We start from the raw sequence: 27,187 nt of genomic DNA on the forward strand, positions 1-27,187 counted from the left end.
CCCATCCCCATCCCCATCCCCCCCTCTTTTAAGGGAAGACTTCCAATGAAACCATCTTCTGTGGTTTGTACATAAAATGTGGGTATGTATACATATATAAATCAGCATGGCTACATATACACAGATACACATACTCCTAAAAACATATGTAAATGACACATGCATATGACATACATGCTGCCTTTTCTTTCAAAAGAAACTAGAAAGCATACTTTACTTCCTCTGAAGTTGTCATTTTTATCAAAAAGTGCTGTATGTTTTTCCCAGTAAGTGCTATAGAAAATATTACCCCGATTTTCATAGGTTTGTTTTCAGCATCATTAATGATATATGCATGTGTGTGCATTTGCACAGAAACATATATAACATAGATGTTTACACTTATCCTTTAACTGCTCATGTTCTATGATTTGTGTTGATGTTGATGAATCTAGTCTTGTTCCGAAGATGAAATATAAACTTCCTTACCAGTGTTAAAATAAAATATTAAAAAGGTTTTAGCAAATAGAATTTGTAGAATTCTGGTAAAAATATAACTATATATTTAGAATTACACCATGCAATATCTTCCTTATTTCCATTTTTATAACTGCTATTTGACTGCATAGTTTTACACTGGCTGGTCATATTGTATTTTTCAAAGATCAATCATAATGCAATATTTTCCCAAATTTTCCATTAAAATTCTAATTTTATGGTAACAGTAGTGCACATTATTTTCCTTAGGAGTTGTTTAAATATGGAAAGTTTGAGACCCACTTAAGAAACAGTGGTTAAACTTCTGTTACAAAATTAAAAGAAAATAGCTGCTGATAATATTCTGGAACTGATATATGTCTATATTCATTTACAGGTCTTAATCATTAATGGATCCAATAAAAACATATTTTCATAGTTTCAAAACTCAGCAAACTCATACTTTAATTTTTTTCTGTACTCTCTTGTAATTGTATCATCCTTTAGAAATCTTTATATTAATGACTTATATTCAGTAAAATTTATTTTTTAGCCACAAATCCAAATTGGGTAAAGTTTGAATTGCCACAGATGGTGGACCATTTCATAACTTGGCCTGGTGGTAGGTAGAAATGGCCTGCAGAAAGGCAGATGGCAGACTGTTATCTGATGGCCTGTATATAACTAGGGGATTTAACTGATAAATTAACTGAATAGATTTTATTAGTAGCAAAAAGGTAAAATGGCACATCTGCAGTTGACTGTAGATTTCACATAGTACATATATGCATTAATCCCAGTGAAGAATACATACATTGCATACTTTTTATTTACAATGAATGTCTGTTTTAGAATTCACAATTATTTCCGCAAATTGTGTCTTATGATTATTGCACTCAGTTAAAGCCTATTAAATATGGCCAATCTGCAGGATTATTCAAAGTGAAAATAAAATCATTTTTTTCTGCTTGTATGTATTAGTTTACTTTCCAGTAGTAGACAGTCTATACATTTAGTTATTTTCCACTGACTTTAAGTAGCTGCAAAATCTGGTAAAGGTGATCCAGGAAAAGATGGATCACCTTGATTGGGTGATCAGACTTTATTGGGGTACTTTAAAACAAAATTGGGGTACTTTAAAACAAAATATCTTATTCTGTTTTTAATTCTAAAACTTCTTTATGCAGAAAACTTTAAATGATAGTATGAAAATACCAATTGTAAGACATAGCTTATTGACTTAATTAGTACATTATACCAGTTTAGGAAATCTTCTAAAAGTCAAAACTACAAGGAAAAGCAACATAGTTCAAGCAGCTCTTGAACGAAACAAGATTGGTATACCCTTACACATATATTTTTAAATTGGAAAGCTATTAAGTCAAAATGAGAAATAAGGTCTATGGAGCTTTTCTGGTTTAAATAAATTGAGAATACGGTGTATTTTAATATTTGTCATATGACAATATATGCTGCCTAAAATAAACATGCACCAATGCTATGGCATTATTAATATTTCCAAAATAACATCAAATAACTAAGAAAATTTATTGGAAGTTTAAAGTTGATTTTTTTTTATATCAAGTCACCATTGCTAGACCATTGTTTATGGTAAATTGCATCTAATTTTTATTTCTCTGACTGCTTTGCAGTAAATCTTCTGTTAACATCTGGTGGCTCTCTAGTTGAAGAAGTTATATTACGTTATCCTATTATTTTTCTTTTAAACTTTGAATCTTTCTTTCTATCAAGAGCATGTTAATGATGGTGTTTTTGTAGTGCAATTGATTAAAGATGCCAGGTTTTGTAAAAGATACGCATGAAGTCAATCAAACTGCCGTGTCTTGCACATAATGACTTGCTTTTTATTCCTCTTTTAGTATATAAATATCTACTAAACAGTGGCATATAATAAATTAAGCACAAAAATAAGAACAATTCTTGAAGTAAATATAAAAAAAGAATGTGAAATGAATAAAGGGGAAAATAGTGTTTTTTGTTGAATTTTTTTTTAATTAACTAGAAAAACATGAGGAAGAATAGTTCGAGTGCCAATGATGGTTGCCAGTGGCACCAGGATTGGCATCAGACCTTCTTTGTTTAGCCTCGGATGCCTGTGATTTGTTGGTTGGCATCCGCATTGCAGTGCGCAATAATGTTACAATATATTGACAATTTCCAGATCTAGAAATGTCAATACTCCTTTTCGTTATTTCTAAAAGGTTTTTCTACTTCCATGTTCCTTTTGAAGGAAGAAATAAAGACTGGGCTATCAAGTTTTGTCATTGACCAACTTCATCTGGTTCTCCATTTCACTTCTTTCTTTCTCTCCCTCTCCTTCTCCCTCACTCTTCCTCCCTCCCTCCCTCTCTCTCTCTCTCTCCCTCCCTCTCTCTATCTCTCTCACCTCCCCTCTCAAAATTCAGTCTATTTTTCTCTCTCCTGTCTTATTAGCATCCTCATCTTTTTTAGGATGTAAGATAAGTTAGAAACGGTTTGACATGGCTTGAAATGTCATAGTTGTGAGTGATCTGGGGGAAGAAACTGCAAAGTTCATATTATGTTTGATAATGGGGTCATTAAAATGTTTTAATATTAATATAATCTTTAAAAACAATTTTCTTTAGTGTTCTCCTTGTTCTTTATATTTTCTTTTTTCCTATTAAAATTAAACTAAAAAATGTTATGATTATCATTTGTATCAACAAAACAATTTTTTTTGTCACGTATCAGGCAGCATGTATCATTTGGTATGAACTGCATCCCAGTCCATAAAATCATTTGGTAGTATTTGATTCAATCAGTGCAGCGCTTATGCTGTGTTCCGTTGCTACACGAACCGCCATTTTGTTTGTCAAGTGCCAGGAGAGGAGAAAAAAAAGGCAGACAATGTGCTTGATGCCAATAATGGTTGCCAGTGGCACCGAGGTTGGCATCAGACCCTCTTTGTCTAGTTGCTGAATGCCTTTGATTCGTTGGTTGGCATCCGCATTGCAGTGGGCACATTGGAAAGTTTTTGACAATCACTGAATGAAAGCTGCTGTACTTGTTTGCTGCAGTAGAACCTTTTTGATAATATAAATCCATTCTTCTTATAGATGTTTTACTTAGTCCTAAAGCGACTGATTTTATAAAATTTTGATCTTTTGTTTTTCTAAAACATAAAATGTCTACAGTTACGTGTCTGTCTCATTTAGAGAATTATTAATCCCCATATATTTTTTCAGTATACATAAAATGTAAACCTTACATTTAAATATTCCAAAGAATGCTGAATAAAGCACATTGGGCCTGGAGTAATGTTTTTGGAAGTCTAAATGACTGAAATAATGGTAAATGCATTAAGCATTTTTGGATTCTTTTTTAAAACACGTGTCTCTATCCATTTCTCATATCAGTCATGTTACCCACCACTTAGACATGAATGTGGTGTACAAGTGATAAAACTGGTTGGCTATTGCTCCATCCGTTAATATAAAAACACAATTCAGAGGAGATTCTATAAGCTTATTTGAGAGCAGCAAAAAAGATATAGTTCTGCTTAGTCTGATATACTTCAGACCCTTCTGAATTTCAAAGTTCTTAAACCATCAAGATGCTGTTAGAGTTCCAGCGGCATGATTCTGTTACCAGGAAATCAACAAAAAGGTTAAATCATTTCTGTTGAAGTTTCCTAGATAGTTAGCATTAATATTGCTTTCCGGTTAACCACCATTATCTCGTTAATTAATAAGAAGGATCAGCAGTTCTACCCAAAGGGCTGCACAGAAGGAAGTCTGGCCTATGTGAGTCCCTGAATCGCCAGACTGTGTCCTGTCTGTTTGGGAAGGAAAAATAGAAGGGGGGTGGGGTGGAGAGAGAGTGGGCTGGGCTTTTTTGTAAAGTAGGTAATGGGGAACTTTGTGTGCTAAGATTCATCTCTTGTATGCTAGGAAGTTTACAGATCTCAAGAGATAGCCAACATACAACACTTGCTATCTTCAAGTTGTATAACTTCAGCAGTCTACAGTTTAAACTTATTTAGGCTTACTGATTTTTGGACTGCATTTTTTGCTGTTATTAAGCACATTCTCAACAGGAGCACCAAAGTCTGTGAATGGCAACTGCATTGATCTGAAAATGTTTTTAGCCTTGTTTAATGTTAACAACTGTGGTTACTTTTTTTAGTGTCATCACTGTTACATGTGGGATCTTATAGTAATCCATATGTATTAGCTTGCTACAAACAGGATAGCTTCATTCAAAGAGAAATTACAATAATTCTTTTTTTAAGCATTTGGCACTTCTGACTACTGTAAGAATTAACTTCTGAAATCTTAATGGCCTACTCTCTCTTTCGTTTTCCTTTCTGAAATTTTTTGGAGAGCTGATACTCTGAATTAATTTTGTCTGGTCACTCCTAAATTCATTCTTTCCATACAGATTATTACACTTACTAAATTTGTGTGTTTTATATTCTTTTTAGGAGTATCAGTGGCAATTTTATGTACTTAAAATGTATGCAAAATGATATAGGATGACTAGATACTTTATAAGAACATTTTATGCATCACTGTATGGCTGGATAAGCTGAGTGATTCATGTAATGTTGGGATTCATGTGCCATGAGTGCATCCTAGATAACAAAAGTTTATGCTTACTGTCCACATGAATGCAAACATTGGGACCAAGAAGATCAGTTTATCAAGTTCCTAATTGTCTCAGAACCCAATAACTTGTAAGATTGGGCCACTAGGAAATAGTTGATATGAGAAAATTTAATTCGGTATTCTACCCATTTTGTAGAAGGGTACATTAAGGCACAAAGGTGAAGTGACTTGCCTGAGTTCACACAATAAGTCAGTAGCTGAACTGGGAAGAGCACCAAATAGGTCTAACTTGCCATTCATCAACCCAGGTGCCTGAACAGAAGCTTGACTGATATGTACTGAAATGGCTAACCAGCTGGTAGTTTTAGTTTTGGAAATAGCCAGTATAAGAGAAGAATTAATTTGATATTTTTATCACGTGTGATTTAAAATATTTAAAAGATAATATAACAATCTGCTTCCTAAAGATAATTTTTTTCTAAAACACCATATTGTTTTGATGAATTCTAGTGTAATTCTGCATGAAGAAAGCATGACTTTTGAAAATTTTGTGCAGATTGAAAAGATTACTACACAGTGCTTTTGTGAGAAGACTCATAGGGCCTTGTACTGAAAAGAACAGGCGTGGAATGCGTTAACAGTTAAAAAAAATGGAGGTTAATTTGATTTGAACATAGATATAGTAATGCTTTAAATTGGTTTTTAAAAATATTGTAGGCCAGAAAGTGTATGAATTTAATGTTTAAAAAGGCTACCCACTATTCCTGATTTTGCATGTGTGTATATGTCTACACCAGTAATTCTCAATCTTTTTAGACCCAAGGGACCTCACATTGGATTCAAGGCATACCTTGTTAGGCTCAAGGAACCCCTTAGAAAATGCCAATTCTTAAATTTTATTTGGGTCATTTGGTTTTTTTTTCTTCTGTTGCAAAGAACTCAGAAAAACAGGTCAGAATATTTCTGACACTAAGGATTTCTTTTTGAAATCACTTGTTTTAAATCACTCTTAGGTGTGAATCATGTTTGCACATCTAACAGTGATAACATTATTTGGCACCCCATGGCACCCTTGAGAATCACTGGTCTAGGCTGATAATTTGGAGTATGGAAGTGAGGAATCCAAAATGGATAGTAATTTTTTTTCTTTTCATTTCCTTTCAAAGTCAGGATAACTGGTGGTGTGAATGGAGTGGGAGCAGGGGAGGAGGAACTTTGCATATTTAATTCTAATGTTCTTGGCATGGATAAAGATATGCATTTCAAGAAATGTTTTGCTGATTCTAGGCTGATTTCTCATACTTGTTACAGCAGTAAAGTATCTTGCTTAGGGTTAAGCAACATAATGCCTTTTAAATAAAGAGGAGTTTTGTGGTTAAATTCTGTTCCATTCTTTGAAAATTAGGGTGTAATGTTAAATTTAGGACATCACAACCATTTTCATGGCAACAGGTTATAAAGTAAAACAAAACGAAGTAGGATTATTGCGTCATGGTAGGATCAAGCAAAACCACTCAGAGTTGGGAAGAAAAGCTCTCCTTTTAACATATAGTTAACTGGATCTATAAACAAAACAAACAAACAAACAAACAACTTTTTTCCTTAACAAAATTCTGCTTGTTGAATCCCTTAAAATTATTGTAAGGTCTTTGTTAAAAAAATTAAACATGTCTTGTTATCCCACTTTGTATTTTGAATTGTTGCTAATTGATGCATTTTAAAGGAACATACAGTTTCTGGACTAATGGATGGAAAGCGGGTGGTCCACATCGTTTTTCAAGGCAAAAAGTTTCATGTTTTTTCCCCATCCCCCTCTCTGTCTGTGTTGGAGAAGTAACTTTAGAAATCTCAAGGACTAGTGGTTATGCTACTGGAAACTTTGGTTCTTACAGCACCATGTGAGAGTGCCAAGCATAACACTTCAGGAAGCTTTCTAAAGAATTATATTCTTTTCTCAATGTCAAGGTGGTATGTTGTTTCATAGTGATCTCTTGGATTGATGAACTTAAAATAGCCAATCAAAATCTACTACTACCTTAATTGAATAAATAAGCCTGTTGCTAACATTTTGGAATGGAGAAGAAATCACTTAACTCTGGAGATACTTTTCAGATACTAAGTGAATGTGTAAATAAGAAAAAGACCTGTGCCTGTTTGTTTGACAGTAACAAGATGTCACTTTTTTATGTGAAGGTGTCATAGTTTTACTCTTTTTGACACCCATAGAACTTGTAGAAACAATGGCTAATAAATTGGTTAATAAAGGCAAAACAGTGCTAAATTTGAATTAGAGGTTTACATGGTTCATAAGCTAGTAAACGAGAAACAAATCCTGTAGCATTAGTTTGGTGAAAGGTAAAAGCTTGGTGAAAGGTAAAAGTTAATTAAGAGTTAATTTAAGGAAGTGTGTGTATTGCACTGTCTGCGCATGGTAAGCGCTGTATAGGGCTGAGTTTTAGTCATCCAGTAAGGTCCTTCTTAGTTTTTTCTCATTATTTTAATTATATATTTTTTTCAAAACAAATGGCTTTTGGACTGAATTTTCCAAGCGTGATGTAATCACAAGGGTACCCCCCACTCCCATACACACTTAAAAAAAAGTTTGAGCTGAATTTAGTCAGTTTTGGATTACGTATATGGTCATGAAAGAAAAATTACTCAAGTGTAGCTTAATGCAAAAATAGTTGGAGTTATGAATGTCAAACTCAACTTGATATAATTCTTGGCTTAATTGATGAAGGAATGGCTAGGGAAATTTAGCAATGATTCTGAGGGTCATGAATATTTTAAAATCAACATAAGCTTATCTTGTGTGTTCTACCTAGCATGCTATTAAAAACTGGCTTAAATGCTGGGCATATGCATACTGAATTACTTTTCCCAATAACTAATTAATGTCTTAGTGAAGAACTGCTGTTTATGTAGCACATCACATAAGATCTTAGCTAGAGATAATTTGGCTTTATGCATTAAAACTTCCTGTCGTTCAGAGCTTCATTATACATCTTAATGGCAAACATGCCTTCAGCTCAAAAACAGAAAGGTACTCTTGTGGCTCTGAAAGTCTTCTTCATTGCTTGAGGTAACTTATCTAAAGAAAAAATGACTGCAAGGGGTCTTTACAGTGTCCTCCCCCCCCCCAAAAAAAATATACAGGGAAATTAAATACCACAATTAACTATAGTACTATGTGAGAGTTGGGGAGTTGCATGCAAGTTAGGAAATTCAGAAAGGTAAGGTAAAAAAGAAAACTATGGCACTAGTAATTTCCATATGATTTCTACATATGCAACAATTTTTTTTAATAATGTAGTTTCTGAATTTCTTGATGGTATATGTGACATCTCAAACTTAATGTTGAATTAACATAATCAATTTATGGGTTTGGTTTTTCTCATATGAAGGAATTTAAATAAATGAGAGGGTAAGATTGGCTATTTTTACTGAGTACAGTGTTTGAGTTTGTTTTTTAGCCAGGCATTTGAAAGCATTCCCCCAAAACTGTTTCCATGAGAAAATCTAGTATTAAGGATCTTAATTGTTCTGATTCATTTATTACCTGAGTCCCACTCAAAATATACATACCATCTAGTATAGCAATTACACATTTTTAAATTTAAAACTGTAGTTGAAAAGGTATACAAAAATAAAGTATTCAGGGACTAATTTGAAAAAGAGTCTTGTTTTTGTAAACAACAGCAAACAAAAATACCCAGATGATTTTCAATTTAATTTTCTGATCACAATAATTACTGAGAGGTTATAAAGTAATTGCTGTTCAAATCAAAGAAATGCATGTTGTAGGTATGTTGTAGGTGAGAAAAAGTATTTATAGTAGGATATAGTAGTCTATTTTTTTTGCATTAAAGCCATTGAAAATGATGTAGATGTATGTAGATGTATTGAAGGAATGGCTGTACCCCAGAATCTCCGATTTAAAAGTGTGAAAAAGTCTCTTGGTCAGGACAACTTGTATTTTATTATTCTGACATCTGCAGCTTCTGGATGGATTACCTTAAATTTGTTATGCTATGTTAAAAGCCTTGTTTTACGAGGCCAGCCTCAGCTCCTGGCCTTAGTGTCAGGAACCCTGCTACGTGATGCAACATGTCTTGTTAGGTTTAATTGACCAAAGCTGATTTGTTAAAACAATTCATTTGTGCTGTAACTTACGCCCAGGCTGAGTTGCTACCTGAATTTCTTGACCTTGACTTGTCTGGGTCATGAAATGGCTACGAACTGCTTGACCTTTCCATTGTTTAGCAATGTCACTATTTCCTCTGATTCTTTTGTGGTAATAGCTGACAAGAAGGCCTCAGCCCTGACTTTACACCCCAGTGGGTTTCAAGGCGTCCCTCTGGAGTTGCTGTGTCTTCTGTTTGATATGGTCTGGCTGTAGTCATCGTCATCTTTTGTCTGCTGACAGTGATGGGGACAAATTGGCAGCCCTCCTTAGTGGAAGAGGTGGCAAAAGGATTTCTAGTTGTTAGAGAGAGGCCACATTCTCTTTTGCATTATAATAACACTCTATGTTTTTGGTGCACACAGTGTCATTATATTTTTCAAAGGTAAATAATGTACTTCTTTATCAGTCAGATATTATTTTATTTCAAGAACTTTGGATCTTTCTCTCATTTCCATTTTGAAAGTAGATAAAAAATGCCAAATGTGGGCATTTTACTTCTCATTTTTAATGTGTCCAGAAGAATTTATTTAAATTAAATAAAGGGGTAATTGGTATTAGTGTCACAGATGGTTAAATAACTGATTTCAGAGTTTTTCTAAAACTGGCTTCTTAGCTAGTGTTATTTTCTCCAGGGATAACTGTTATCTCTACAGATGAAGAATTTACATACTGTATTTTGTGCAATATCTTATTAAAGAGGAAAGAGAGGTAGAATGTTTTTTTGAAACTCTTTGCTTTTGGTAAGAGAGGGTTTACATGATTAAAAGGCCTGTGAATTACCCTTGTCTTGAGAGATAGTCATTGGCCTAATACTACAGTAGACTGCCTACTGTGTATAGAGTGGATTCTGATCTCAAGTTCTTGATTTATATTGTGTGCTTCTCTTAATAATCTATGATTTAGCTATTAGAACTTTTTTTTTGAGGTGGGTGTTACATAGAATAATTTACTCTGGGACGTATTGTACCATCAGTTTTAGGAAGAAGTCCTTCTTGGAATCAATGAATTGCTCTGTTTAAAAATAGATAACATGGAATGGCCTCACTGATTTTTCACACATCATAAGGAAATGGTCACTGGACAGTCAAGTACTGTTATACTAAATCTGTAATCCAGTGCTATTCAGATTGGTTAGTAATTTAGGGCTTGACTTGACATTTTTATGCACATGAGTAGGTCTGTTGAAGTAAATCAACTTCATGTAAAATATTTTTTCTTTTACAGTTACCCTGACTGATTTGATGCCATATTATTCCATTTATCTTTAAATTCCATCTGATTTTTGTGTTTTGTGAAAGGCAAGGATGATTTCTTAAGTCTGTCTGCCTAAGTGGTTCAGCCCAGAGGTTAGGGCCATGCTAGAGAAGGATTGGTCCAAGCCAGGAGGTTTAAGTCTGGAACAAGGCAAGCGTCTGAAGCTAGGGGTCAGAGATGAGGCACAGGCTAGAGCTCTGAAGTTAGGAGTTAAAGGTAAAAAATAAAGACAAATACAGCAGCTGCTCAGGAGTATGAGAACTGAGCAGCTTGTGGTCAGTTACCACAGGTATGTTTCAATAGAAGGGTGCTGCCCTTACAGCTAGTTAAGCAACACATAAGGATAGTTGGCCTAACATACCGCGTTGAACCTATTAGGGCAGCCAGGACCATTGCTAGGGTGCACATGCAACATTGTATAGAGTGCGCCTGCAACATTCTGTACAATTGTAGATGACCAGACAGGTATTTTTTATTTACTCTGGGTTTGAAAGTTTGTTAATCAAGAACTAATCTTCTAGAGTCATTCCCTAATTCCTGTGAAAAAGGGTGCGTATACTGACAGTAACTCAACTCAACTCTTGGTCCCTGAATAGTTATGCCAGTGTATGATACCAATGTCAAATATAGTGTGATGGCGAAGGAGCTAGTTTGGAACCCTGGAGACCTTGATTTAACTTCTTATATTTCAGTAGACTTCTGAGTGACTTAGGCACTCTGGGTGTTATTTCTGTTTAACAGATGGGGAACTAGTCTTGTTTCACCTCAGCTTCTTGGGGGAGGAAAAGATTTTGAAGTAGTCAGATATTTGGTTGATAGGGCTATATAAACATGGATAAATGATTAAAATGTTTCTAGTCATTAACTCTTTGCTGTGAGTCAAATCCTTATGCTGTTGCTGAGCCCCAAGAAGGGAGTTCTGTTGTGTAGAGGTGTCACACACCCAGCATATGCACATCCTGGCCCTGCCTTCCACTCCCCAGCTCCAGTGCTGTCTTCAGGATGAGAGGGGGGAGAAGGCAGGGAAGGCAGCTCTGACCTAGCGTTTGCCCAACCTATGCTTTGTGGGGCACGTTTGCCGAGCCTACACTTGAAGGGGGGGATAGGCTGGGCAAACCCCAGACTGGAGCTCCATTCCCTACCTTCTCTCCCCTTCCCATCCTTAAGACAGCACCAGTGGTGGGGCTAGGCTGATGCAGCCCAGCCCTGCTTGCACACAGAGACAAACAGAATAATGAAGGTGCTCTGCTTTGGGGCACCTTCATCTGAACCCTCATTAAATGCGGATTTATTTGTCATGTGATCCAGCACTTTTAAAGCACTCTGCAGCCATGCACTTTTGTCAGGGCACAGCTGTAGAGCGTTTTTAGGGGGCTGAGTGCATGACATGTATCATTTCTGTCACTGCCCTATATCATCAAAGATGAAAGAAACCAATGACATTGGTAGTTAAATATTATGTTCGTATAGATGGATGGACATAGAATGCCAGGACAACTTGTTACACTTTACTGATGGCTTGGATAGATCTTGTTTGTAAGGCAGTTGTGAGGCCACTTATTCTTTAGGATTATTTAATATTGGGTCTGACTTGATGTCTTGTATTTATTCTTTTAATTTTTGTAAAGGGTCATCAGTTGTTCTGAAGCCCACATTAAGTCAAAACCATCCAAAACATTTAATTAGTAACTTGAGCTGTTTAGAATTCGTTGTGCCCTTCACCTTTCCCTCCTTCCATCACTGTCTTCCTTATTCCTCCCCAACAACATTATTTCAGGCTAGCTAATGAGCCAGCTATAACATCATCATGTAGAAAGTTGATATGCCTGTTTCTAAGTGTAAAATTATTTTAACTTCTGATACATTAGAAAAACAAAGGAGAAAAATAAAGCTTGCCCCCTAATTTTGTCCTAAGGCAGTATTTAAAAATAAAAATACTGATTCCATTCCATTTGCTGTTAAGAAAGGGTTAACATTAGAAGTTATTCTATTGTTTGCCTGTTAGTTAAAGAATAACTTGACTGAGCAGAAAGTAGAATTGGAAAATTGATTGGGCTGTCTGGATTCAGACACATAATTTAAAGTAATCTATACCATGTTTTATTTTTCACGTGTGCCTCCAGAGGTGAGTTCATTGTCTCCTGTTCTGTGATGTATATGGATTTATGTTAAAAAAAAGTCATAGACTTCTTTGATTTTTATTAGATTTTATAAAAAAAATTAAAGTTTAAGAATGTAATTATTGGTAGTGGCTTAACTGAAATGGAAATCCTCAAAAAAGGACATGGAGACTACATTGTGAACTCTGGGCAAAAAGGACTTCGACTATAACTAGAAATTACCTAATCCTAGAGTGGTATTCAGGAATGTGGCATGTATGCAGATTTGAGGGCTTTATGGTTTGAGGGTCCTTCTTGGTTTCTCACACGATCTTTTCACTGTATTACTATTATAACCTGAATGTTCTGTGACATGAATTACAGTTATCATGCAGTGATTTCTGTTCTATTTACAGGCTCCAAATAAAGGAAAAGCTGCTTATAGAAATATGAGGATCACTGGTCTTTCAGTAATTAAATAGACTTGTTATACTGCATTAATTCTTTTTGGAACATTTGGAATGGCTTCTTAGCACTAACAAACACAGCATTAGGGCCTACAAATAATCTGTTGTTTGTCCTCCAACATTTGTGTAATATAAAACGTGCACTGAAAATCATATTCTAGGTTTAAGATCAAGACCACTGTAGGGGCAAACATTATCATATTAGACTTTTACTACAATGAAAGTCCAATAACATGCAGAATGAAAAGACTGGTTACGATCACATGATTAAATGAAAAACTGTTAATTGCAGCCATGGTAATGGTGTTTGTGGCCACCCAGTTCTAAGTAGAGCACAATGATATTGAGTTTGTGTTCCCATTCATTCCCTTCCTGAGGTTTGGCAGAAATAATAGACCAACAAATATCAACTTAAACTTCCTCTCCGAGCCTGGCTGTTCTGTAGTTGCTGCCCTGGACACTGAAGTTCTCATTCTGGTTTGCCCAAAAAAGACATATTTGTCTTCCTTTACATCCTGATTGGGGCTAAATGCTTTCCTGTAGCTCTGCAGGACTCTGCAGGAATTACCCTGAATTATAGTTCAGTGGTGTAGCCGTTCTAGGCTGACTCAAAAGAAGACCTTACATTCCTGATGCACTGAGTTTTTCTCTTGCTGCAAAGGGACAAAGTGTTATTTAGCTAACTATTACATAGCAACCTTGTCAAAATGTAAGCCATATTAATGGTAACTTGGACTTGCTGGAATATATCACAGAAGGATGAATATTAATATACAGCTTGCTTGTATCTCAGGATGGATCTATTGAGGCTATATTCAGACACGTTATTAAATTCCATAAAAAAGCATTTCCACAATTCCGTGTGTGTGACTTCGACTTCCCTTTGCATTGATACCTACCAGTATGAGGCAACCAGATCATGCAAATGAGATTACTGAATAGTAATAGTTATGGACAATATTTGGAAAACACTGATTAGTGACAGTTTTATTACAGCAAATGTATGCATGAAGTCCCCAGCTTTCATTGTAACGTACTGAAAACAGATGTCAAAGTATCCCAAACAGAATTGAATGGTTATTCTACATATTGCATGTAAAACAGAAACAAACCTTTTAGAATTTTGTTATTTAATCTCGTTAGAATGTCTGCAAAATACACCCATTAGAGTAAATCTATTGTACATTCTCTTTGACTTCCATTTTTTGCTTTATTGGTAAACACAATAATAAATTGTATTTTACTATAATTATCCTCACACATTTTTATCTCTTTCCCCTGTTTTGTGTTTCTTTATATTTTGAGGTACTTGGGGGCACAGCTCTGTGTACTTTGGCTCAGGGACTGTGGGAGTGAAAAATTAAGCTTTATGACACTTTTCCATTGTTATCCCTTACCTTGCTGTATGTTGTTTGGCCATTTTATAGATTGTTGTTGCATTTCCTTTTACTATATCAAATGAGGCCTGAGGCATATTTGATTAGACTAAAGGCTTCCAATGTTTGCTTTAGGGATTTTTGTTAAACAAAGAACAAAGTAGTACTGAACAAAACTTAAGAACCACATTTTTTGTTTAATATTTCAGGTCTTCAAGTCAGTGCCAAGGCCCTGCACAAGCTGAATTTTTCTGACTAAGCTAATATAATGAAAATAGAGGTTTTATAAATTTTAGAAGTGTGGATAACTTTATACAATGCTGCAGAAAGAAAATATATTTTTTCTCCCTCCTAAAATATCTCTCTGTGATCGTAAAAATTCTGTCATGATATGAATTTTACTTTTATATGTAATAGCACAGTATTTATTACTCAGTAGGAAATGCAAGCAGGGAAAATTATTCCTTAATATCAGTAATATTTTTATGGCTTTGGTTGCCCAGTTGACATTAGAAAAATACAGAATATTGTTTCTTGAAGCAGATCTATCCATCAGAATATGTTTAGGACACAATGATAAGAAGAACTTGGTAGACAAGACAGCCCATGTTAATTCTTGAGTCTGTAATATATTTTTGAATGTTTTGCCCTGTCCATTTTAAATATTTCAAGTGATGCCTCTTTCACATTTTTAGAACTAATCTGAAACCCTGTATTAAAGTGCAGTTCAAACCTAGCGGAGATAAGGTCTTTGTGGTATACATTTGGAATGACATACAAATGTCAGCGTGAAACATAGCTTGCTCTGAAGCGTGAAGTTCACACATTTTAAAAAATATATATTAGCACAGAAAGTTTCATTTAACTGAATGTGTTGTTCAAGTCATAACTATTTGTAGGCCCAAGTTTTTGTTAAAGAACTCTTGCAGGGAGTAAACTAGCTTCTTCCAAACTGTTCTTAATTAATTAACATTGAATTGTGTAAGCTTCTATGTAATATATTTTCTAGTCTGTGAAGCATATTTTCTAGTTTTTTTGTTTTTCAGATTTAGAATACCATCTTTATAAATAGTGCATAATAGCCCTATGATTAAGAGACCATTATAAAAAGGGTCTGTTATATTCTTCTGTATAGCAATACAGCACTCTATAACAATATAGGAATTTAATAAAGAAGTCCTTGGATTATTTTTTAAGTTACAGAGTCTGTAAGTGATCCTTGGTAAATAGAACAGAAATGGCAAGATGGATTGATTTTCTTGTTGAAAGTATTTGTTTTTACTTCTTTATTAATAGCAGTGGTACTGCAGCATAACAGGTAGTTTTGGAATATAGCTAGCTCAGAAAAATATGAAATGCCTACAGAATTGCTACACATATTCGGTGTCCTGATGGCACTTTTGTGGACTTGATTTTTTTTACTTTTAAAATGCTTTCCTCTTCTCTGTTGTTTTGGGAAAGATCTGTGGGAACAACAGGAGAAAAAAGCTATGCCCAAGATGCTGTAGTTAGACAATAAAAAATAGAAAAATCACTAATCTCTTTTCATTGTAATCATTTTACATTTCACTTATGCATATGAAAAATATGCAGCAGTGTTGCTTTTAAGTTGGTAGTGTAGAGAGAGTTGGTGGCAGGATTTTGTGGTAGTTAGCCACTTTTGTAGTGAAGTGTAATAAAAGATACGTTGGCTTTTGTATAATGTAACTATCTTTAACATTGCTGTATTACATGCTACACACTGAATTGTCTTATCCTGTTTTGCAGTGTTTCATTGAATCATTATTAATTATTTGAATTTATGATTTGTAATACCAGAGTGCTCACAAGCCTTAGTCATGGACCAAAACCCTATTGTGCAGGGTGGTATGACTTCAATCACTAATTTTAATCATGATTTATGATAGCAGACTGGAACCTTGATTTAAATTTTGTTTATCATTTGCATTTGGTAGCTGTTTGAATAAAGAAAAATTGATTCTGATTTATTGGTAACTATTGAAATGTTCATTGGCAACTAAATATTGTCCTTACGCTAAATTTTATTATATATTTATATATATATAAACCACAAAGGTGCATTATCAATGCTCATTTAATACATTATATTGAGTAATACACATTTATTCAGATTCTTAATTGTTATATTTTTGTTGGAAATTGGAGAATGTACATTTCTTATTTACTAGATAATGGTGACGTGCAAAGCACTGTTTGGGTGGATATTTTCAAATTGCATTTAAAGTGAACAAAACCAGAGTGTTTTTATCCCTTTCAATAAAATGACAGTAAATGTTACAGATACATGATAGAAAGAATAGGGTTGTCATTCTGCTTTTAAAAATAATTGATTTATTAAATTATTTTGTCTATGCAGTTAATGAATTGAACTTACTGCTTCTAGTCAGCATATCTTTAAAGACTGTAGACTTGGTAGATCTCATCTGTTCCTGTCTCATTTTTGTGTTTACATTTGAAGCTTTCTGCTTTTTCAGTTCATGTTTGGTTTAACTTTGAATGATGTAGTCTTTTAAATGAATTAGGTGACTAAACTGAGGCTCATGTTCAGATGCTCTGAGAGAATTCTCCCAGGTTTGTTGTCCTGGTAGAAAAACTTACCCAGAGATGCCTGAACAGACATTCAAATGCTGAACCCCTCAAGAGCAAGAGGTTAAAGTGTTGACTCAGTACAGCCAGCGGGACACTGTGCACACATTTCAACATGCTTCGCAGGATTCCTCAGTCTGCCTAGAGACAGATTCCTCAGTCTGCAATGCAGGAGGTGTGAGGACAGAAGCAAAGCACCCTGGGATGCTGAAGGTCTGTTCTGTGACTTTTCTCAGACGATAATGTGTACAGTCATTTGCTCCCCCAGGATAAACTCTCCCAGGAGTAATGTAACTCTGGTTGTTTCCAGGCTATTTTTGCTCTGGGAGAAAACTCCTGTACACTTGTGGCCTCTCCTGGGACAGCAGCAACTTTTCTAGAAGAAACTAAATGTTTGTACATGGCTTGAAATAATAATAATATATATATATATATACCCTTATCCCATCAGAAGAGGATACTGCTTTTAGAAGCTGGTTTAGCCCTTCCACAAAATTTGGTTTGCTGCTCAGTGAGTGATTTTTACCAGCTTTTTGATGTTACCTTCTTTAAAATGTTGACAGCAAACATGTACTTGTGGAGGTCTTAATATAAATTGTCATAATTTCAAACAGATATTTAAATTGGGTTTTTAAAAAAAAATATGCGTTTAATTTAAAAATATAAGCCTACTTTATGCACCTTGTTGATTAATGTAAAACTGTGAGCTTGATTTCACCTCAGTTCTGTTGGGAGCAGGGGTAACAGCAGTAACAAGTAATGAGAGATTCCTATACAGTTGTTACATATCTTTTTCTGGGGTCCTGTGATTCTCTACTCTTAAAATCTTTTTGCTTCCTCTGCACAAATATAGACAGTTTTCAGCATTCTACAGTTTTCAAACTGCAGAGATTTGACAAGCTAAAGATTGACTGGGTGCTGGGACCAACTGTTACCCTTCACAGGCAGCCACTCTTCACTCCCAAATAAAGAGAATCTGGGGAAGAGAAATGATGTGGAGTATAAAGCCTTGCATTTTGCAGAACAATAGGTTTAGAAATAGAACTTTTCCTCAGGTGGGAACTGGCTGGAGGAGGAGGCTACATCTCTTGGTCGCCTCTGAGGTGGCCAGTACTAAGTTGACTGATGATTGTCTTCTGGAGATATAAAGTTTGGAAAGCTCAGGTTGTACATGTGCATATGATATGCATACAGTCTTTATCATTGGATGGTAGATACAGAGAGTCTAATACATTTTTTCATATGCATGACCATAACTCTGGAGCAAGATCCTGTAGTCCACTGTTTAGCACTAAGTTGTAAACTAAAGGAAAATCTGAATTAGTCAGTGTCAAATAACCTAATCTTAGCCATTGGTGCACAATTTAGATGTAGCATTGGCCATGTCACTTAGTTTGCTAAACTTTTCGTGTTGAAATTTAAAATCTTATGAAATGAATATCAAGCTCGGTAAATAAATTTATTGATTAAAATGTATTTTCAGTTTAAATGATGGTTTATTTACATACTAGTTCATTGTCTTGTTTCTTAATTGTTAGCTAAATTTCAGATTTTATGTACAGATTTCTCTCTAGGAAGATTCACACTTACAAATGGTCATTAATACTTAAAAAGACAAATCCTGTACCTCATTACCATCCTTACTATAGGAAAAACAGTACAAACTTGATAAGCAGATGGGTTGAAGTTCAAGTCAAGAAGCTGAAATGCTTTGTAGGGCAGGCAGCTGTCTCCCATGAGGATATGAAATCAATTGGAATTAGGCTGTGACGGTGCCTGACTTCCATAGATTAATGGCAGTTAGGTATCTTTGAGGATCTTGGCCTAAACCAAGGAAATATTTTCAAAAAGCTCATTTTAGGATCTTAGATATGTGGTTTGGAGTCTCCCTTAGACTCCTGTAGGCCCAGGTGTATACAAAATATTCACAATAATTTTGTTAATGCAGAGGTGTCAAACTCAAATCAGCTGGTTGGCCTGATCCAGATTGCAGAGGTGTGTGATATAAATTTAAATACATTATTTTTCAGCATTAGTATTGAAATGCGTGAGATTCTGAAATTCTCCAGGGTGTGAGATTCTCTTACATGATTGTACAACATAAACGCAATAGAGAAAATGTATCTTAAAACTGGAGTGAAGAAGACAGGTTAAGCAACTAAAAGAGCCAGATATCAAGCGGCAATGTAAAAAACAGGTCTCTGAACAAAGAATGGGCTCAGTTACAAGCTTGATTAAAAACATCCATATTAAAGGTTTTAAGGGAAAGAGAGATATGCAAAATCTGTTGGTCCCTCCTCCCCCCTGCCCCAGCAAAATTCAAATTGAAAGGCCCAGTTCTACAAAAATCATATTCAGTATATGCAAAACTCCCTTTTGGTAAAAATTCTAGGGAAGCAATGTTTATGTTCTAGTTTTATTTTTAATAATCATTTAAAGTTAATTTAATAGTCATGTAACAATCCAGGTCACACATCTGATGTTTTCAGTCATTGGAAGTTAAACATCTAATATCAGTGACAAATAGAGCCTTATAGGGAGTAAGCTAAGACTGTTTAAGAGAATACCTTTGGAACCTGTGGAATTCTAGAATCTATTATATGTTGCATTGAGTTCATCTGAGGTCTATAACATCTTTTATTTTGCTGTTTGATTTTATTTTTTAATTATTTTTTAAAATTCTCTACCATCTTTCAAGAAAGCAAGCTTTTGTTGCTTTTCCTTCTTTAACTGTTGACTGCAAGTATTCTGTAAAAGCAGATATTTGAGTTTATAAATCTCCCAGGCCATTTTTTGTTAAAGAGCCCAAGTTGCAAATTGTTTTTGCAGAGAAGGAAAAAGAGGCGAAACAATACTGTTCTTTTTTTCTAGGTGCTTGATTTAATGACTAAATACATGATTTTGCAATTTTTCATTTTAAAATGACTGTAAGTGTCTTACTTCCAAGTAGCAAGAGCAAAATGAAAATATTACATATCTTAATAGTTCAGTAAACTGGTTTTGCTCAATAAAATTAATATATGAATAAACATCACATTTTATGTTGTTTAGTGTTTTATTTGTTAAATAGTGGTCTTAGTCCTCTCTAAAAATGGTTTAAAGAAGGAATAAGCTCTGACCCCCAATTAAAAATAATTTATTTTACTGAATCTTAAACAGGTATTTTTAAGGTTAAAAATAAATATTTTTATGCTGATATTGGGTCAGTAGAAATGTAAAGAGGTTTTACATGTAAGCAAAACAATTTTTTGGTTTGTTGCAAATTAGTCCAGGCATAAGTGACCTGATATCCTATTTAGTACACTGCTTATAATTGCTGTGGTTAATTTTCATTCCTAGTGTTTTTGTTTTTTGTTGGGTTTTTTTTTTTTTTTACCTATACTGTCAAAACACAATTATTTGGAGTGGGTACATTCACTACATTCACTAATAGCAGTTTATCTCTGCATGGTTTACACACAAAGTTAAAAGCCAACAACTATAATTACATCCATGTTTCTAACTTAGCAGCAAGCTAGGAAAGAGGAGCTTAAGTATGCCATGGATGCAGTGCATCTAGTGGGAATTACAGGGTAAAATCATTGCTGTGAATTCTTTTGGTTTTACGATAATTGTTACTTAAATTTGGTTTGGGGAGTTCTTACCACTGTCTGTTGTGTTTATGTGACCACATGAAGAACAGTTAAGTTCCCAGTTACTCAACCTTTTTCTTCTTATTGTATTTATTCACCCGTTCTCCTTTCACTTTCTTTGATTCAGCAAAACTCTAAAATAACAGATAATAATCCTGTAGCAGGCTGGCATTCTTGCTGTATAGGTCTGATGCAGTTTTTATATTGGCTCTGTGTGTGTGTTTGTATGTGTGTACAGTTATGGGAAGCACATTGAACTTTCTGGTTGTCCGTTTTTGCAGTTGTCAAGTATTTGGCTTGCTTTTTAATGTTCCTAAAAACCAGTTCAAGTTAAATAGCAGCATATAGGTTTAAAAACGAATCTATCCAGTCATGTGACAGGCTTCCTGTGGCAGTGATAGTCTTGATATTTTGATTAAATCCTATTGCAGAGGTTCAGGTTGAGGTATAATGGATCATATTTGGCAGTTAAGTTTAAACTTTTCTATGAGAAGTGGAGTGATGGTTTGTTTGCTGCTGTTCTTCATTTTTTCACAGGCGTAATAAATCATGGGATTGTTTAAAAATAGTCTTTTAGTAATGCAAGCTCAAACTCAGAAGCAGACAGTAGCTCTGAAAGAAACTTTTAGTTAATTTGCTGAAAGACAAAGATGCAGAAGAGAATAGCTGAACATCACTTACTACTACGTGTACTGCCGTAACGGTTAGAGCTGTATAGACACATCGCAAAAGAGAGTCTCAGCTCTGAAGAGCTTGCAATTTAAATTGACATAACTGACAATATGGGTAGGAAAAATAAAGGCCAGGAAGGTGGAGGGATTTTTTTAAGCCATGCCAAAGATCTGTTGCACAGCTAGGAGTAAAAAGTCCTGATTCTCATTCCAGGCCTAGTCAATTGGTTTGCATTGCTACATTTTTGACTTAAGGTATGACTGATACTTATGCTAAAGGCTGACTTGTGTTTGTTTCTTTGGGATTCTATATGTTAATTTTGCCTTTCTCTTACATGATGCTATCCTTTTGCCCCACCAGCTTTTATAACACAGGTACGGCATAACTATGATTAATTGGGTTTCGAAACCCAACTGTAAATTGCTTTGTAGATAAGAGCATAACACTGTACTAAAACTAAAAAATAAGTTCTGATCATGCTTATCTACATGCTTAGGTGTGGTTAGCACCAGTTATACCTTGCATAGTTGTAATCACAGTGTGGAAAGGTGCTTACTGGAAGGTGTTTATTTATGCATTGGAAAAAATGGTGGTTTACCATGGTTTAAATGTAGGTGCAACCAGACCAATTTATAATGAAGTCTGGATTATTATATAGCAGTGGTGCTCAACCTTTTCACCTGTGGGCTGGATTGGCAGTCCCTGGTCTGACTGTGGGCTGGAAGGTGGTGCCAATCCAGTGCCCAGAGCCGGTAGGGGGTGGTAGGGGGTTTCACTTGGCTCCTCAGTGGGGAGGGATGGAGGTGACCCAGCCCCATGGGAGGGGGAAGGGGCCTCAACTCACCCCATCAGGGAAAAGTGGGGGTGGTGGTGGCCTAGACCCACAGTGGAGAAGGGGACATAGCCTGGTCCTGGGCTGCCCTAGGAAAAGGGGGCATGGCCTGGCCTCCTGGGGAAAAAGGGAGCATGGCTCAGCCCCAATGGGAAAAGGGGAGGTATGGCCTGGCCCTTAGACCAGCCCTGTGGGGAGGGGAAGGGTGTATTGCTCAGCTTCATGGGGGTGGGTGGGTAGGAAGGGGCCTTGGCTTGGCCTCAACCTACCCTGCAAAAAAAGGGGGCATAGCTTGGCTCCTGCTGGGCACACAGGACTTGGGGTTTGGGATTTGGGCAGGGGGGAGGATGTTCCCACACCAGCTAATTTTCTGATCTGTGGAGAGCCCCATGGGCCAGATGCTATGGCTCTGCAGGTTGAATTTGGCCCATGGGCTGGAGGTTGAGTACCCCTGTTTTATAGTATTGCGGATAGGACCAAACCATCCCATGGCTCAAGACTTGTTTCTTATGTTGAAGATGTGTAGGCCAATGAGAAAGAGTCAGGTGGCAAAAATACCTTTGAAAATTTGAGTCTAGATCTCCAAGGTCCAGTTGAATCACTTGTGGGAGGCAAGGGCCTGGAGTGCACTGGTGCTGGTTGGCTTTGGAGTCCTTACCTAGGGCAGCAGCAGCCAGAATGTCAGATGATGTGAACTTACTGCTTTGTTCTTCCAACATATATAAATTGTGGCATTTTGGATGCAAGCTGTCAGCTTTACTTTTTTGTATCAGCAACAGGATGGGGTCAATGACTCTTTTTTCACTTGCTCCTTTTGCCTTAATACCTTTTCTCCCATAGCAATATATAGGGCAATATCTTCAGGTTTGTAAATGTGACTTTTCACTGAATAAAAAGAAGTGTCATCATGTGGATAGAAAGGAAGGGTATGAAGCATTCAGATTGGGCTGGGCATAAGAGAAGAAGCAAGAGGTGGCATATCTTTTAAATACAATGAATGATAAAAATACCAACACTTTTTTTTTATATAAAAACACCTATGACAGACTAAAAAGGCAACCCTACCCTAACAGTCTCTTGGCCAAGCAGTATGCTTCCAGATTTCCCCTTTTCTAGCAGGAGGTAGGGGTCCTTTCGTCAACAGTACCTTAAAAGAACTTTGATCCCTTTAAAAAAAACAGAGGCCCATTTTTCAGAACAACTGGGTTCTCCAATCTCTGTATCACACAAAAAATAGCTGCTATTTGATAATTGCAATATTCCTAACAAGCATTCTACCTGGAAACTTATTCAGATGTCCAGAGGGTAATTTAACAGTTCAGCCTAATTTTCCTTAACAGTAAGAGGGAGGGAAGGAAGGATCTGTGGGTAGGCAACATATTTACTGTCACCAGAGGTGTGAATGCGATGGACTGCTTCTAATTAACTGCTGCTTCTTCCCTCTGGCTGCCCATTTATATTGTTTTGTCCTCCATACCTTTTACTACTGGTAGAACCCTATTTTTCTTGATCTGTGGAACCTAAATCCACCATTTGCACCAAGATCTGCAGAAATAGGAACCTTTCCAACAGTTTTCATCATTCCCTTTAAAACAGTTTGTTTTTCGTCCTCTGACTTGGTTATGAACACATTCAAATGGGGCATTTCTGATTTTGGCTAGCAATGGGTAGGAATCTCTTTAATTCCTACTGAGGGGAGGGAACAATTATGGACTTCATGGTGCACGGTGCCATTTTTTTCGGTCTTTTCACAGTGGTCTCCTCTCCTGCATTGATTGGCCCCAGGGCCCCACTCTCACCACCGATTAACCAAGAAGGCTGCCCATCATGTGACCCTGCCCCTCACCAATGATTGGCAGAGAGGGGTGGGTCCACATGATGGGCAGCCCTCTTGGCCAGTCAGAAGTGAGTGGTGTGTGTGGAGGGGGGGAGGCAGCTGCTTTCTTTGCTGCTCCCATTCTGCCAGCGGGTCCCCTTGGCAAGCTGTGAGGCCAGGCTGCAATGGCCCTGAGGACTGCTGGCTGTCACTGGAGAGCCAGCATTTTATTTGTAATAAGTTGTTTTTTTACTGGTGTTTCCAAGCTGAAATTGTGGGGATTGCCATTTTTGCGGGGTTCACGGAAACTGCTTTTTTCCAGTTTCTGTGAAAAAAGCGAAATCTCAAATAAGGTAGATCCCTAGTAATGGGTAGTAAATAGTACAGTTTTATTACTTAGATAGTCCTAAAGTCTTAAGCTTGTATGCAGGGGTTCTGGCCATGATTTGATAACATGATTTCCGTCACCCTCACCTCACAGCTATCCAAAATGTATTTTTTTTCCAGTTGGTAGAAAACAGTATTGCAAAATGGATCTGGAACACTCATTGTCATACTAAAGAAAGAAAAATAATCTAAAGTGCTTGAATTCCTAAACTAATATTACTGGGGTTTTTTTCAATTAATGTGTGTCATAGAATTTGGTATGGTCATTCTTTTTTGGGTCTGAAAGGAGAGACTCAGATTTAACATGTGTACCTTGTTAGCAATGTTATGACAAATAGCAGCAGCTGTATAAACTAATCTTTCTGTAGCTTTCACACATGGGACTCAACAATGGGCCACTGTCAGTATCTAATCCTTTCTACCTTTTCTTAAAGTCCCTTGGTTTCTGTGTGCGTTTACATGTATGACTCAAATATTATTCTTACCTATAAACAGAAGAAAATGACAGACTGTAAATATATTGACCTTGTACGACATTTTATATATGACTTACAGAACATTGTGGCATTTATGCTTGTATTCTTGATAAATTTGGATTAAATTAAATGTCTGTTATATGGAAAATGCTGTCACAATTGCAGAACCTAGAAGTAGGTCTGCCTTGAAGTGCCATAATTTGAGCTCTAAAATGAAGAGTATTAAGGTTATGGCCTTGACTATGTATTTGAAATAGTTGGTAGTAAGGCATTAGGTACAGATTCTGTGCTGCAAGTCACGGTAAGCAGGTGAATCGATGGTGTGTATTGTGCCATAGAAATGTCTATTTTTATGTTTGGCAAAACTAGACATGAGACACTAAAATCCTAAATAACTCTTGACCTCTTTGGTTAATTTTTTTATCTGTCTGTTCCTGGAGAGTTGATGAAATGTTAGAATATTCCAATATAATGTGGAACTTTGGAGCCAGTGTTGTAGTCTTTGAATGACAGCAAATGCAAGTGCAGGTTTTAGTTCAAATGTACCTGACATTTGAGCTACTTATTTAAAAGTTGTATTGCGAAATTATCTAAGGAGGAAAATCTAGAATTTCCGTGGCTTCCAATATGTGGCAAATGAACAAGAATGGATGAAGAAAGGATATAAGGATAGACTCAGAACAAGTTGTTGTTAATTCATTCTTTCACTTAGTAAGACTAATGAAAAGCTTAAATTACTAAATTCAGACTAGACCATTGTCACTACTTGCCAAATAGTACATGCTTGTGCATCTATCTAATCCATATTTGAAAGCCATAAACAGAAGCTCATAATTTGGCACAACACCAGAAACATGCCTCAGCACACTTCAGGAGATACTTCCAAACGACTTACTTGTTCAGAAATTTGTGCACATGCACGTGTGTGTGTACTGTCCGGAGAAGTTTTAAAAAAATTGTGCCACAAAGCCATTTGTATTACTTTTGAATTTGGGATTTTATGATTTTGTATCAGTATTCTGTGATTTATCAGAGTTTTTGGTTTCCCTATTGTAGAATGTATGCTACTTGAAAAAGGTTAAAGAATATGGTATACCTATGATTAGCTGAATAGTATTAGCCTGTTTTTTTTCCTTCCACGTGCTTCCTTTTGTACTGGTTTTTCACTTGCCTCTTACTGATCTATATATCAAGTTTTTAATGCACTGCACAAGCTAGGACATAATTGCCCAAAATAGAATGCATATGTCATAATGCAAGTCACATATATGTGATTATGCGTATATCATAATGCATAATCACAATATAGAAACTAGTCCTTTTCTCCTAATAAACTCTGTCATTCCTTAGTTTACTCTCCTTAGGCTCTGATGTGTCTTCACAGTGTAATCTTCTTTTTCTTATCATAAGTCTGCGACTGAAGGTGCAATAATTTATGCACTCTTATTTTGATAGTTATTTCAGTATAAGTGGAGATGTTCTGGAAGTAGGTAAAGATAAATTGGGAGAAGGCAATCTTATTTCAGAATGAGTTTCCAATGGGGAGTACTGTGAAGTAATTATTCTGGGATAACTATTTCAGTAAGTTTGCAAGTGTGGGCAAGCCCTCAGATTTGTGAAGGTTAACTTCATTCTCACAAGATGATTAGATAAAGTAACTTATTGGTGTTGCATGCTTGTATTCCTGCTTGGGTTTAAAAAAGTACTGGACATAGTATAAGAACTTGAGTAGAAATCCAGGTGTTAATGTACTCAAAAGCTTATCTGTAGAAACACGGTTGAGCTGCACTTCTGAATGTGCTGTATTTGTACATAGCACTGAAATAAAACTCTTGTCATAGGATCATGGAAAATAGGGCTAGAAGGGTCATTTAGTCCAGCCCGTGGATCAAGGCAGGATCATTCTTGACTAAACCATCCCAATCAAATGTCTGTCAGCCTGCTTTTGAAAATTTCCAGGGATGGACATTCTGCAACTTCTCTAGGTAGCCTGTTCCAAACTCAATATTTCATAGTTAGAAAGTTCTTTCTAATCTCCAGCCTAAATTTTTCCTGCTGCAGCTTGAGGCCATAGTTCCTATGCCTGTCCCCTGCAACCACAGATAAGTCCATCTCTATCCTTTTCATAATCACCCTTCATATATGTCAAGACTGTTACCAAATCCCTCCTCAATCTTCCCTTCAGACTAAACAGCTCTAGTTCTTTCAGTCTTTCCTAGTAAGTCATGCTTCCCAGGCTTTTAATAATTTCTCTTGCCCTGCACAGAATTCTTTCTGGACTGTCTACATCCTTCTTGAAGTGTGGGCCCCAAAACTGAACACCAGGGCTGTGCCGGGG

General features: G+C 36.1%; 1 protein-coding gene across 9 annotated transcripts in view; it reads left to right on the forward strand.

Annotated features, from left to right (window-relative positions):
* NFIB (nuclear factor I B) overlaps positions 1–27,187 on the forward strand; it is a 228,935-nt gene that overhangs the window by 12,073 nt on the left and 189,675 nt on the right. The gene's annotated exons all lie outside the window — the stretch shown is intronic.

Source organism: Crocodylus porosus, unplaced genomic scaffold (genome assembly GCF_001723895.1).
Source record: "Crocodylus porosus isolate Cpor-Errol unplaced genomic scaffold, CroPor_comp1, whole genome shotgun sequence".
Taxonomy (NCBI): domain Eukaryota; kingdom Metazoa; phylum Chordata; order Crocodylia; family Crocodylidae; genus Crocodylus; species Crocodylus porosus.